A 13196-nucleotide genomic window follows, 5' to 3' on the forward strand; every position below is an offset into this window, starting at 1 on the left:
GGTTTGGTAGGAAAATACCAGTGACCTATGTCTTATGCATTTAAAAATAACCGGATTGTGCCAGAGTTCATGCTGGGTTTGAAGCATGGGCGAGGCTAGCCCATTTTTAGGGGTGCTTCAGCACCCCTAAAAATGAGCTCAGCACCCCTAAAACTTGGAGCAAGAAATGTTGTTATTCTAAAAATTTTGTTCGTCTTTGACACGGTTAAATAATGTCCAAAACATACTCAGTAGTTTGTGGTTTAAAATGAAAATGAAAGCATTAATCTTCTTCTAATGTTACTTGTACCTGCACCGCTCAACACGGTCGTCATCCAGCGCGAAACACACGCAGAGTTATGAGAATCCGGGCCGTTAGGTAGTTTTGTGAATCAACTGAGACGCTCCAGAGCTGTGTCTCACACTTCTTTCCTTTCAGTTGTTCCGATTCCGAAACCATATCGGTGAGTACTGGAGTCAGTATCCTGAATCATTGGTACACCTATAATAAGTGTTTATTTTCGGACTGTTTTAGTCTAGCGGGTCGCCTCCGCTGTGGAGTAACGTTAGCGGAGTGGCAATCGGGAGAGACGGGAGTTTTCCCGGTGAGCCAGTAGCTAGTGTTTCGAGGCCGCGAGGGCCGGTCTAATAAAATTTATTTATTGCAAGTTCGCCATGAGCCCAAGCAAGGGGAAGAAAAAAAATGTTTTGTTTTTTTTTTGTTTGTTTTTTTACATTTTCGATAACGGAGCGTATATTTGCTGTAAGTGCCTGTCTTTCTAGTAAATAGATGCATGTCACGGAGTAACTACAGTGGCGTAGGTCGTAGGGCGTGAGTAAAGTGCTTTAAAGCAGTTTTAGATGCGCTCGACCTGAGTTCGAATCTGCCTTTTGCCGAACTCTCTCTTCTCCCTTTTCCCAACACATATGAGATGTAAAATGTATAACCTAACATAAAGGGCTCTAGTGTTATATTTTGCCAACAAACTAAAATCGAATCCATGATATGGCTTTGTGCCTATATAAAACAGCACAAGACTTTAAGAATAGGCATCCATTTTTGCTGGGTGATTTAAAGAAAAGTGTGCACTTTGCTCACGCGATCAGCATGATTATATCTGGTGTTTTCTCCTAAATAAAAGCTCAAGGGTTTATTTCTTGCAACTGTAGAAATATGACAAAAGTATTTTAATTTTCCTATAGTGTAATGTTGACTAAAATATACTTTTGAAATATTAATTTTCACTTATATAGTACATTTATTGGCTATATGGATTTTACATCAAAGGAATAATTATATAAATCATTATTACATTATAATAATTGTTTAGGATCCTAAAACACCATTGATAATGTAATGTAGACTGAAACTCAACTAAAAAGATGTTTTTGAAGAGTAAATTAGGCTATATATTTACATTGGACAAATAATACAAAGTAGGGCTGTGAAACGATTAATCACATCCAAAATAAAGGTTTGTGTTTACATAATGTATATGTGTGTGGTGTGTATAATTATTTTATATATATAAATACACACACATATTTAAGAAATATGTGCATGTATATACTTTATATATATTTAAACAAAATTAATATTATATATAAATATTTGATATATTAATAACACATTTTTCTTAAATATATACATGCATATGTGTGTATTTATATACAAAATAATTATACACACTACACACACATTCTGTAAACACAAACTTTTATTTTGGATGCGATTAATCGTTTCACAGCCCTAATACAATGTGTGAAAATTAAAAAAAAAGAAAAAAAAAAGAAGGTATTTTTCTGCCATTACTCAACACAGAAGTATACAGAAGATCCCTGTTGGAAAAAAAAAAAGCTCATTGTGTGTCATTACTGATTGTAACCACTAGATGTCCCTCTTGCCATAATGTGGATTTCAGTGTTCAGGTTAAAAGCCATCAGCCACGTTCAGACTGTCACTCCAAATCCGATTTTGTGCAAATAATCAGTCATATAAAGTATGAACTGAAAAACAAAAATGAAATCAAACACGTCAAAACAAAGTAGGTTACTTATCCAAGATTACGTTTTTAATAGTGTAGCAAGATAAGCAGGAGAATGGGAGGGGAATTATGAAGTAACTACCAATCCCAGTACAGATTGCCTATAGGATGGTCCAATTTAAAGGACAGGCAACATGGAAGGGCAGCCGGGGTCCTTGCAGCATCAGTTAGCCGTTTGGCTAGTAGCGTGTGGGACTGGGTGTCCTGTGATGTACTTTTCCTCGATGGAAGGTAAACCTGTTTTTTTGTTGTATTACTGCAATGGATGTTTTTATTGTGTTGATGCAGTCACTAACTATAGATTTAATAATTCTTTTAGATGAATCAGTGGTATTTGAATCCATTATGTGTCATGTGGGCATGAGGTGGTAATTGTGTTAATAGGGATATTTTACTATGTTTTAGAACTGTTTGCCTGATGGAATACATTCAGGACCATCATGTTTTTTGTCTGATTGTGCACCTTAAAGATATGGATATTCATTTTGAGTTTGTTTGTTTGTTTGTGATGTGGATGGGACTGACACTCATGAAAAATACTCCATTTTTAGAACTGTTTGCCTAATGGAATAAATTCAAGACCATCATGTATTTTTCCGGTTGTACCTTCAAGGTATGGTTATTCATTTTGAGTTTGTTTGTGATGTGGATGGGACTGACACTCATGAAAAATACTCTATTTTTGTTATAGGGTGTTGGATGTTGATTGCTAGTCGCTGTTCTCTTATATGGTTTTTTGTTTTGTTTTTTTTTAAAAAAGCCTGAAGTTGACTGCTCCCTGACTTATTGGTGGCAATGAATTTCCTAGCCAGCTTGGTTTGTTTGGTTTTTTTTTTTTTTCCTCTGTTTAAAGTATTGATTGATTTTGGGGTTTTTTTGCGGCTGGCTAGTGGAATTATTTATTTATGTTTCCATTTTTTTTTTTTGTTTCTTTCTTTGAATCAATTATGTAATACCAACTGCTTTCCATCCTTGATTAAGCTGCCAGGGGGTAGTTTTCCATCGTGATCGGGTGGTGAACATGGAAATAAGAATAACAGCGCCCTTATAGGTCTGGTGGTTTGATTTGTGTGTTTGCCACATTGTGCACGTGTATCCTGTTGTAATGAAGGGCTTACTGGAGTTTGCTGTGGTTATCACTCAATGCAATGAAGTGTCCCCTGTATAGGTAACTCAAGTTGTTTTGTATTCCTAGCCAGACCAATTGAGAAACCCCCATCCGCTGAAGCAGTTTATGTTTTGAATAATTTTACAGTACTGCTTAATAAAGAAATTTGTATTTTTTATAATTTGTCTTTTGTGTTCATTTTTTTGGGGGCCCTAGCGGGTGTCACATTTTGGCGTAGTCGGCAGGATCGAGCTAAATTGGTTTTGGGAGCAGTCAAGTTGCTTGTTGTGTTTTTTTTTTTGGTTTTTTTTTTCTTTTTTTTTTTTGAAGAGAACAGCGGCTAGCAGGACCAGTGCTTCTTCGTGGGACCTTCTTCTGTCAAGCCTTCGAAATGGAGGACGAACTACGACGACTGCGGGCTCAAGTGGAGCAGCTTCAGTTGGAGAATTAGAGACTGTCTGTGCCCAGGCCAAGTGGGGATGCGGGGGAGGGACAGGCTAGTGGAAGTGATACGGTATCCTCTCGTAGAGAGCAAGCTGTTTACCTCCCTAGAGAACGTAAATGTCCAAAATTCTCGGGATCCTTGGTTGCTGGGGCACTGTTGGTGGAGGAGTGGATAGAGGAGGCACGGAGTTGCATTAGGTTAAGGTATATGTCTGAATTGGATAAGGCTTTATTTCTGTTGGACCACCTAGAAGGGGAGGCTCGAAATGAGATCAAATACCGGTCTCAGGGGGTGAGGGAGAATTCTGAGCAAATTTTTAATGTCCTGAAAGAAGTGTATGGATGCTCAAAATCTTATGTCTATTGGCAACAAAAGTTTTTTGATCGAAAGCAGAGGGATGGGGAGTCATTACATGAATTTTCACATGCCCTATTGGCTCTAATGGAGAGGGTGGAGCAATGTAAGCCGGGTGCGATACCAAACTCTGAGATTGTTATAAGAGATCAATTTTGTGAAAATGTTCGTGATCCTATGCTTCGTAGGGAGGTAAAAAGGCTGGTACGAGATAAGGAGACTGTCACTTCTGGAAGTACGGCGGGAGGCCATTCAGTGGGTAGAAGAGGGACAGCCCAGTAGGGAAAAACAAGTACGCCCTTCCCCTCATACTTGTGAGGTTCAGGTTACACCTAGTTGTGAGGTTCTTTCTGTCCAGCCATCTTCAGAGTTGACTGAACTTAAGAATATGGTTCTTAAACAACAAGCACAATTGGATTTATTGGTAAAACACCTGGCCCCTGCTACTAGTAAACCTTCAGTTAAGAATAATCGTTTTAAACGTGCATCTGATGGCCGGCCAATTTGCATTAGATGTAACTTGCCTGGACATATAGCCAGGTATTGCGAAACTGTCCTGGATACTCCGATTACTGGGGGTGTATCCATTAGGGAATCAACTAGGCAGTCGGAAAACTAGTGACCCCCAGCGTGCAGAGCCACGCGCTGGGAGGAACAGTAGATGGCTCCAGTTTGGATTCTTTAGTTTATGATCGATTAGTAGGGCCATGTCCAATGTTAAGTGTGAAGATGAGTAATGTTGATGTTCCATGTTTGGTAGACACCGGTTCCATGGTAACTACTGTGACTGAGAGTTTTTTCAATAAATGTTTTTCTCATTTAAAGAAACAGGATTGTGAGTGGCTTGGTCTAAAAGCTGCTAATGGACTTGACATACCTTATGTAGGCTACGTCAAACTAGATGTGATTGTTCTGAATCAGTGCATCCCAAAGCGGGGTATTTTGGTTGTCAAGGACCCTGTGAATGTATCCTTGCAAACCCGTAAGACTGTTACTCCTGGTATTTTGGGGATGAATGTCCTCAGGGAGTGTTATCAGAGACTGTTTCAACAATTTGGTACAAGTCTTTTTCAGACCCCATTAGTACAATCTGCGGCTCCCATGGTTAGGCGTGCACTTCGTCAGTGTGAGAACTGAGGCGATAACTAATTCCACAGTAGCATTCAAAGTAAAAGTACTAGGTGACAGACCCATTTGTATTTCTGCTGGAACCCTTTCCATGGTGCCCGTCACATGCCCCCAACTTCCTTTGGCAGAGTTTCTGTTCGAGTCTTTGGGCCCTGATGAGGGTACTCTTCCAGAAGGATTGCTTATTTCACCTACCCTTTTACACGCAGAGTATGGTACATTATATGCCCCTATTACCAACGTAAGTTCCTTGGACGTCTGGCTTCCTCCTCGGAGAGTGGTGGGTACAGTACAGGTGGCTTCGGTTGCCGTGGAGGGCCCCAGCTTCACTGGCATTTTCTGTCAGTCAGATGGCCTCAGAACGTGTGGCTTGTATAGCTACTCAACAAGTCCTGACTGAGAATAGTGTAGAACAGGGGTGCCCAATCCTGCTCCTGGCGATCGACTGTCCTGCACAGTTCATCTCAAACCCTAATCAAACACACCTGAAGTAGCCAATTAAGGTCTTTAGGATCACATTCAGCTGTGTTTGATAAGGGTTGGAGATGAACTGTGCAGGACAGTCGATCGCCAGGAGCAGGATTGGGCACCCCTGGTTTAGAAGGTTTGGAATTTCCCTCTTTTGATGGGCTAACAGAGGAGCAAGTCATTCAAGCCAAGTCTCTCCTTCTTAAGTATTTTAGTCTGTTTTCTAAAGATGAGGGAGATTTAGGGTGTACTGATTTGATTACACATGAGATTCCTTTGCAGGATGAGGTCCCTGTTCACCAGCCTTACCGCCGTCTTCCGCCATCACAGTATGACTTGGTGAAAACGCATATTAAACAGTTGTTGGATAGTCAGGTTGTTAGGGAGAGTAGTAGTCCTTACTCCTCCCCAATTGTAGTGGTGACAAAGAAAGATGGCAGCATAAGGTTATGTGTTGACTATAGGCAACTAAATGCGAAAACTCGAAAGGATGCTTACCCCCTCCCTCGAATTGAGGAGTCATTGGATGCGTTATCAGGGGCAAGGTGGTTCTCCACTCTTGACCTGGCCAGTGGTTACAACCAGGTGCCGGTGGCAGAGAAAGATAAATTCAAGACTGCTTTTTGTACACCTTTTGGCCTCTTTGAATTTAATAGAATGCCCTTTGGCCTTTGTAACGCACCAGGCACTTTTCAAAGATTAATGGAGCGCATGTTTGGAGACCAGCGGTATCATTCTGTGCTGCTTTATCTGGATGATGTAATTGTGTTTTCCTCCTCTGTTAGTCAACATCTGGAGAGGTTGGAAGAGGTGCTCTCTCGACTCCAACAACAAGGGCTAAAAGTTAAGTTATCCAAGTGTAATTTTTTTCAAAAACAGGTCAAGTACTTGGGTCATGTGGTGTCTGCTGAGGGTGTGGCGACTGATCCTGGCAAGTTGGAGGCTGTATGGGAGTGGAAGCGTCCGGTGCATTTAGCAGAATTACGGTCGTTTCTTGGGTTTGCGGGGTACTACCGTCGTTTTGTTAAAGGTTTTGCTTCACTGGCTGCCCCGCTACATCAATTGGTGAGTAGGCTGAGTGGACCTAAAAGGAAGGGTAAGACGCTTCCGATCCCATTAGGATCAGTATGGAATGAGGCCTGTGAGAATGCCTTTGAGTCCATTAAACATCGTTTGATTACGGCTCCAGTCTTGGCCTATGCAGACTTCACTAAGCCTTTTGTATTGGAGGTAGATGCCAGCCATGGAGGGCTGGGAGCCGTACTTTCTCAGGAGCATGATAAACTCAGGCCTATTGCGTATGCTAGTCGGGGTTTGAGACCCACCGAAAGAAACATGGACCATTATAGTTCCATGAAGCTTGAACTCTTGGCAGTAACAGAAAAGTTTAGAGAGTACCTGCTAGGGAGTAATTTCATCATATTTACTGACAATAACCCTTTAAGCCATATTCAGACCGCAAAGTTGGGGCGGGGGAACAGAGGTGGGCATCCCAATTGGCCTCATTTAATTTTACCATCAAGTATCGTCCGGGCCGTAGTAATGGCAATGCTGATGCTTTGTCGAGACAGTATCTGGAGAGATTTGCATCAGGGACAGACGTTCCACCTGTTTTGGTGGGACCGTTATCCAAGGGGTCAGAGAAAGAGGTAGGGTGTAATGAGGTTGTAGCACTGGCTGGGCGGTCTGTGGAGGACCTTTCCTCATTACAAGAAATGGACCCTGTGATTGGTCCGGTGTTGGCGTTATTTCGGTCAGGGGGTCAGCCTAGATCTGAAGAGAGAGAGGCAATGTCAGTGGGAAGTAAGGAACTGTTACGACACTGGGAACGGTTGGTAGAGAAGGGAGGGGCATTATACCGGGTAATACGATTACCAGGGGAATGTAAGGATACCTTTCAGGTTGTACTTCCCCAGTGTTTGCAAGAAGAGGTACTTCGAAGTGTACATGACGGCCATGGCCATCAAGGCATTGATCGTACTCTTCAGCTGGTTCGTAGCCGGTGTTTCTGGCCAGGTATGACAAGGAGAGTGGAACAGTGGTGTCAACAATGCGAAAGATGTATTCTAAGTAAGGCGGTGCAACCAAAGATTCGGTCTTTTCAAGGTACAATTCAAGCCTCCCGCCCTCATGAGATCCTGGCTATAGATTTCACCATTTTAGAGCCAGCCAGCAATGGTCGCGAAAATATTCTCGTTTTTACAGGCGTTTTCTCTAAGTATACTCAGGCAGTGGCTACTAGAGACCAAAAAGCTAGTACCGTGGCCCAGATGTTGGTACAACATTGGTTCCATCGTTTTGGACCTCCAAGTCGAATTCATTCTGATCAAGGGAGAAACTTTGAGAGTATGATAGTTCAGCAGTTATGTAGAAACTATGGGATACAAAAAAGTAGAACCACTCCCTATCACCCCCAGGGAAATGGTCAATGCGAACGATTTAATCGTACCCTGCATGATCTTTTACGAACGTTGCCACAGGAAAAAAAAATTGGCCTCGCCATCTCTCACAAGTTACTTATGCTTACAATACCACTGCCCATCATGTTACTGGTATGACTCCTTATTATTTGTTGTTTGGGTGTGATCCCAAACTCCCCGTGGATTTTTTGCTTGGAAGGAGCGAAGATGGTAGTTTTAGTCCCACTGAAGATTGGGTGCGAGACCATCAAGAGAGTTTGAGAGTAGCCCATGATCATGTAAAGCAGCAATTGCAGGCTAAGGTAGAGCAGCAGAACCAAAGATATAATGAGAAAGTAAGAAGAAGAGGGGCAGTTTGTGCACTTGAGGAATCATGTAAAGGGGAGAAACAAAATTCAGGATTTTTGGGATCCTTGCCTTTATAGGGTTATTCGAGGTCCCTCTGGAAATGGGGCAGTTTACTCAGTGGTGCCGGTATCGGGAGACGGTCCCATTAGAACCATACATCGGTCTGAATTAAGGAATGCCATACGTAGACCAAGCATTGAAATGCCTGACCCTCCAATGGTACTGGATCCTGAGGGCTCCCTTTCTGGTTTGTCGAGATGTCTGGGGATTCTTGGGTGGTTCTTTTGGAGGGTAGTTCAGACCACCCTGTCCAGTCAGATGAGTTGATGCCTTCTCTTTCTGGCTCTAATGATGCCAGGAATGTAGGGCCGTTGCAAAGTTCTGTTCCTTTGCGACGGTCTGCTAGGGCTTCGACTGGCCATCATTCCAACCCTAACAGATTACCACGTCCTCTGGGTGCAAGGATGCCAAATGTTGGGGAAGAGCAGTAGTATTCTGTTTTTTGTTTGTTTTTGTCCTTGGGGCAATGACAAAAATTGTAGGGGGTGGATTGTAGCAAGATAAGCAGGAGAATGGGAGGGGAATTGGGAAGTAACTACCAATCCCAGTACAGATTGCCTATAGGATGGTCCAATTTAAAGGACAGGCAACATGGAAGGGCAGCCGGGGTCCTTGCAGCATCAGTTAGCCGTTTGGCTAGTAGCGTGTGGGACTGGGTGTCCTGTGATGTACTCTTCCTCGATGGAAGGTAAACCTGTTTTTTTGTTGTATTACTGCAATGGGTGTTTTTATTGTGTTGATGCAGTCACTAACTATAGATTTAATAATTCTTTTAGATGAATCAGTGGTATTTGAATCCATTATGTGTCATGTGGGCATGAGGTGGTAATTGTGTTAATAGGGATATTTTACTATGTTTTAGAACTGTTTGCCTGATGGAATAAATTCAGGACCATCATGTTTTTTGTCTGATTGTGCACCTTAAAGGTATGGTTATTCATTTTGAGTTTGTTTGTTTGTTTGTGATGTGGATGGGACTGACACTCATGAAAAATACTCCATTTTTAGAACTGTTTGCCTAATGGAATAAATTCAAGACCATCATGTATTTTTCCGGTTGTGCACCTTCAAGGTATGGTTATTCATTTTGAGTTTGTTTGTGATGTGGATGGGACTGACACTCATGAAAAATACTCTATTTTTGTTATAGGGTGTTGGATGTTGATTGCTAGTCGCTGTTCTCTTATATGGTTTTTTGTTTTTTTTTGAAAAAAGCCTGAAGTTGACTGCTCCCTGACTTATTGGTGGCAATGAATTTCCTAGCCAGCTTGGTTTGTTTTGTTTTTTTTCTCTGTTTAAAGTATTGATTGATTTTGTTGTTTTTTTTTGCGGCTGGTTAGTGGAATTATTTATTTATGTTTCCATTTTTTTTTTGTTTCTTTCTTTGAATCAATTATGTAATACCAACTGATTTCCATCCTTGATTAAGCTGCCAGGGGGTAGTTTTCCATCGTGATCGGGTGGTGAACTGGGAGTACAGATTAACAGAGCCCTTATAGGTCTGGTGGTTTGAATTGTGTGTTTGCCACATTGTGCACATGTATCCTGTTGTAATGAAGGGCTTACTGGAGTTTGCTGTGGTTATCACTCAATGCAATGAAGTGTCCCCTGTAAAGGTAACTCAAGTTGTTTTGTATTCCTAGCCAGACCAATTGAGAAATTGCTGCCCCCATCCGCTGAAGCAGTTTATGTTTTGAATAATTTTACAGTACTGCTTAATAAAGAAATTTGTATTTTTTTATAATTTATTGTCTTTTGTGTTCATTTTTTTGGGGGCCCTAGCGGGTGTCACAATAGTATTTCCGTTTCGTAATTAAAACATTTAGGCTATGATGTAGCCATGCCATGCACACTAGACTGTCACTTTCATTGAAAATCAAGATTTTAATGTTATTTATGTCTATGTGGTGTTTTTAATATGTTTTAAGACAAACCATGTGCAAATTCATGTCAACATCATTACTGAGTATTTTCTCCTTAAAACTGCAGTGAACCAGACTCAAAACTGGCACAAACTACCTTGTAACCAATCACGTGTGATCGCCAAGGAGTGGATCTCTGAGCTGGAGTGAGTCAAAGAAAGTATATTGACAAGAAGTGAAAGCCAATAGAACGTTCCATTGCAACACCAGCACCCAGCAGCAGCACTACGCTTCCGCCATTTCGGGGTGAAAGCGACTCGGCAGTCATATAATATACATATATTTAGTCCAGTCCAGAGATCATTTTTAGGTTGAAATAATTAGGCTTGGTGATTATTTAACTCACAACAGTTAACTTTATAGCAGTTAAAAAAGAAGTTGCTACTTAACCGGGCTTTTACCCCCCCCACATAACTTGAGACAGGGAAGTTTGAGGATTTAATTCATTATATTACTCTCCACATTAAGTGTGATAGGTAAGAATAAAGTGATATCAATTCATAAAGTTATAATAACAGAACGTTTCCCGGGAGGTACACATAACGTTACTTACAAAAATAAGTTAGCCTATCACTGAAATAAATTCAGCAAATAAATGTACTATGTAAATGTTTGACAATAAATATATAACAGCAATAGAAGAGCTTTACAAAACAGTTTTGTTTTTGTTTTTTTGTTTTTTTGCAGTACTAGCCTATCTTATATTAATGACGCAAGACCATGTAAACAAACAAAAAACCACAGCCAATGTCCAAAGTGGCAATTAGTTATAGGTTAGGTTATAATTAGTTTATCCAAAATATATTTCAGGCCTAGTGGAGTTGGTAACTAATAATAGTAGTAAAAGTGTAAAGTTGCATATAATGAAAATACTCACTAATGCAAGAAAAAACTACCTCAAAAAACTGTTATCTGTGCTGTTGTCCAGTAACTCCAGTTGGAATTTTCACCCCGATATGGCTGCCGCGCTACCGAAGCGCCATCTAGTGGCTGTTACCAAAAAAGCATCAGAGTTTCGCCTCTTTTCTTCTATACTCTTTGAGTGAGTGGAGTTCAGGCTCATTTGCATCTGCATAGGACCATACTAAATGAGAAAAGGGTAGTTACACATTCATGCTATTTTAAGCCATGAAGGAAGCCAAATGTTTAAATTTGTCATTTTGGTGATCAAAGATGAGTTTTAAGGGATAAAATTATTGACTACAGGGGGACTGTACCCAACAAGCCTCTGAAGGACTGGACTAGGAAGGACACAGCCTACCATTTGAGAAGCATCTGGTCCGAAAACCACCCCAAAGCTGAAGTATTTTACGGTGCTTGCTCACTGGTGCCAAGTAAATCTGGCTGAAGCCTGCAGAACGGGGCAGGGCTGCAAGGCTTGCTCCGCCACCTACTCTGATTGGCTCGATTGTCTTTCATAGGCATACATAAAAGAAAATGTGTTCATAGTGTGTCTATGTGAACTGGATGAGCTGTGCAATTTCACAAGTCTTCATTATAATACACAAAAGAAAACAAACATTAGCCTGTATTTCGCAATGACCCTGAAATGATTGTTTTGCTAAATTAAGTGTTCGGACCCCGTTCCAGGGGGTGCTGATGAGCCGCCTTGCCACGCCCAGGTACCAGATTCAGCCCGGCTCTGATGGCCTGACCCGTGCACATTCATGCTATTTTAAGCCATGACCCGTGTGCAAAGTTTCAAGAGTTTTCGAGCATGTTAAGAGCCCCAAAAGTGCCGAATAGTCGTAAGAAAAATAAAAGAGAAAAAATAATAATAATAATCCGAAGGAAAACAATAGGGCTCTGCACCCTTTCAGGGCTTGGGCCCTAAAAACATGGCACATGCAACGACGGGCTGCACTAACATTAAAATTTAATGTCAAGTAGGGGGCCACAAAATATCATCAAATATCGCCACAAATGGCCCGCGGGCTGCGAGTTTGAGACCTCTGACTTAAAGATCAAAGAAAACCAATTAGGCCCTTCGGGACATTTCTTCGACCAATTAGAGCTGTTTTTCTTTTTCAAAATAGGACAAAAAAAATATCACCGGCTAGGTTAAGATCTGCACAATAAGATTCTGAAATAAAATCAATAAAAATTCAAAATTCAAAAAATAATAATTTACTCACTGTTTACGAAACAAGTAAGCCCAAGAATATATACCCCAAGGGGAATTGAGGTAAACTTAAGGGTGAATGCGCCCAACAGTTATCCTTGGTTAGGATGATGTCTGTCTGGTTCCCTTTCGTAGTCACTTCGAGTTACGTCAGAAGTGACGGAGATTGGGGGGTTTCGCATAGAAAGCCAATCCTCTTCGAGTATTTAAAAACGAGCCAATGGCATGCAATGCCTTGGGGCTGCGGAAATTTGCATAGCGTACTCCGCCCTACTCCGTGAGTATAAAAGGAGGAAGTGAACGCAACCGCAGTATGTTTTTCGCTTCGGAGCCAAGAGAACCTCTTCACTCCTGAAAGCTATTACAAGACTCTTCGAGACGAGCGTCCTCTTCAGTGTTGGTGTGACGGCGGTACCCAGCGAGTTTCTGCATTGCCTGCGATCTGTGCAGTGGTCTGCCAGACTTTGCGCTTCTGGTTGCCTCAGCGCTGAAAGAGTGAATTTCCTCCTCTCTGTAAAAGAGCTACACGCGGCACGTCTTTTTAAAGACGGTTCGCCCGTGTTCTTCTGGATGCGGTCGATTTCTGTCGTCATCTGATGGTCGCGATCGCTGCTCTGTATGCCTGGGCATTCAGCATGCAGCAGCAGCGTTCGTGGATGACTCATGTTCCTGCTATGGGGACATGACCATCTCCACACTGAGGTTAAAAAAAATATATATATATAAAAAGATATATATATATTTTATATAAAAAAAAAAATCTCACTAGAGTGAGAGCCCCGGTCCCCCTTACTCGA

At 41.5% G+C, this 13196-nt stretch overlaps 1 long non-coding RNA gene across 1 annotated transcript; it reads left to right on the forward strand.

Annotated features, from left to right (window-relative positions):
* The first annotated feature begins 1724 nt into the window (after nucleotides 1–1724).
* LOC120487920 (uncharacterized) lies at nucleotides 1725–2771 on the forward strand. The gene is made up of 2 exons (XR_016146657.1): nucleotides 1725–2637; nucleotides 2716–2771. It is a non-coding gene; the product is annotated as an uncharacterized LOC120487920 (long non-coding RNA).
* The last annotated feature ends 10425 nt before the right edge of the window (nucleotides 2772–13196 follow it).

This window comes from Pimephales promelas, chromosome 15, assembly GCF_988280905.1.
Source record: "Pimephales promelas chromosome 15, fPimPro1.hap1.1, whole genome shotgun sequence".
NCBI classification, from domain to species: Eukaryota; Metazoa; Chordata; class Actinopteri; order Cypriniformes; family Leuciscidae; genus Pimephales; species Pimephales promelas.